Source organism: Olea europaea, unplaced genomic scaffold, assembly GCF_002742605.1.
Source record: "Olea europaea var. sylvestris unplaced genomic scaffold, O_europaea_v1 scaffold1300, whole genome shotgun sequence".
In the NCBI taxonomy this organism is placed as follows: domain Eukaryota; kingdom Viridiplantae; phylum Streptophyta; class Magnoliopsida; order Lamiales; family Oleaceae; genus Olea; species Olea europaea.
Genome location: NW_019230466.1, coordinates 354,315 through 356,434, shown reverse-complemented (window position 1 = coordinate 356,434; position 2,120 = coordinate 354,315). Strand labels below are relative to the sequence as shown.

General features: G+C 32.2%; 1 long non-coding RNA gene across 1 annotated transcript; it reads left to right on the top strand.

Annotated features, from left to right (window-relative positions):
* Nucleotides 1–366: 366 nt before the first annotated feature.
* LOC111374824 lies at nucleotides 367–1,788 on the top strand. Its single transcript, XR_002699210.1, has 3 exons — nucleotides 367–481; nucleotides 585–1,123; nucleotides 1,233–1,788. It is a non-coding gene; the product is annotated as an uncharacterized LOC111374824 (long non-coding RNA).
* Nucleotides 1,789–2,120: the final 332 nt, after the last annotated feature.

Here is a 2,120-nt window from a genome sequence, read left to right as displayed (position 1 = left end):
TAAGATATTGAATTTAGAAAATAACCAAAGACATTATTTCAATAAAATTCCTAAGCAATTACATAGGATAATGAATTTAAAATAATCAAAACATTATCTTAATGACCTTTAATAGTAATTTGATAAGATATGAATTTAAAAGAAAGATGATCAAAAACATTAACTGAATCCTTTAAAATTTTAGTGTAAAAATAAAAATAAAAAATGATATTGAATTTAAAATAAATAAAATAAAAAATATTATATCAACCACTTTTAAAATTTCAAATTAATTAGATAAGATAATGAATTTAAAAGAAAACAAAATTATCTCGAAGAAATGCATTATTAAATAATTAAATAACAGACAAATAATGTTTCTTTGAATTTAAAAATTTGGGCTTAACTTGTACAAATTTAACTTGGGAAAATTACATAATTCCAGGTGTTTAAAGATTACAATTCAAAGATCAAGGTTGAAGTTTCACTATTCATAAATCAGGTATCAATATAATAATTGACTATTAAATATTCCCCCAAATTATTCCAAACCTTAATCAATTTTTTCCTAACCATTTCTCTCTTTACCATTTCTTCTCTCTCAGTCTCTCCCATCTCTCCATCACAATCGCCGTCGAAAATTCTTGATTCCTCCGAGGCACACTCAATTCTCAAGCAATGGCACTAAGAGAGAGAGAGAGAGAAGAGATCCGTGGGTAAGTGAAGACGGTGGCCCATCGAAGGTCACTCTCCAGACCTCCATGGGCTCCTTCACAGTTGAGGTGACTACTCTCTTCACACAAATCCATCTGTATTAGTACATTTTTCATGCTCTACTGTTATATTTTTTTTTCCTAATTGATGATACAAAAATTCATGAAAATATGGTAGATGTACTACGACCATGCACCCAAGACTTGCAAGAACTTCATAGAGTTGGCTCGCAGAGGCTATTACGATAATGTCAAATTCCACAGAATCATTAAGATCTCTTTGTTTGTATAGCTAATCGCTATTCATATTTGTATATGTAAACATTTCTAATTTTGAACTGATAATTTTTATGTGATATTGGAGTTTAGGATTTTATAGTGCGAGGTGGGGATCCAACTAGGACTGGCAGGGGTGGCAAATCAATTTATGGGTATCTTTTTTTTAATAAAATGTATTTTCTAATTTTAGAGTGTGCCTTGCAATTGGTTATTTTCAAATTAATGTTTTCTTTTGGTTCCAAATACTTCTCATTTTTGTAGGATTTTTATAGATCACCTATTTATGGTGTGGTGATGGTGGTGCAGTGGATCTAGGTAGGACGACGGTGGTGGTGATGGTAGCGACGGTGCTTACGTTGGCAGTGATGATTGTGGTTGTGGTGTGTTGGAGATGAATGGCTGGTGACAGTGTCAATGGCGTGGTTGAATTGTTGGTGGTGTAGGTGCTAGCACGATGTTGCTACAATGATGGTAAGTTGGTGCTTGGTTTCAATGGTGCTGGTAGTATTTGTGTCCAATTATATATGTTGTTCGGTTGGTGCCATCATGGTGGCAATTTTGGTGGTGTGTGTTGGTTTGTTTTTGTCGGGAGGCGGCGGCGGCGACAGCGATTGTGATGGTGTTGTGGTCGGGGTAGTGTTTGTGACCAGGTATTATGGTGGATCGGGATTGGGTGTTTGGCGTCTGTGACCAATTATTTGGTCCTCTGTGACTGTATTAATCCTTGATTTTAAGATTCTATCATTTTGTAACTAAAAAAGTAATCCGTGACTATCAAATTTAAAAATACGTGACATGTGACTTATAATTTTTTTAATTTGTGACCATTTGTAACCTATAATTTTTTTTATCTGTGACGTATCAAAATTTTGATTTGTGAGCTCAAAAAAATCCGTGACAATTAATTTAATGATATGTGACCAGTAAATAAATATGTGATTTTATTATCATTATTTAATAAATATTTTTAATTAATTAGTTAAAACCTGATTTTTGCATTAATGAAACTTGTAACCTGAATTTTGAATTATGCATAGTTAAAAACATGATTTTTGAACTCTTCCCAATTAACTTTTTTCTTGATCCCAAATAGAAAATAAATAAAAGGAAAATTTCATGAGTAAGAGGATAACTATTGCCCATTCAAAA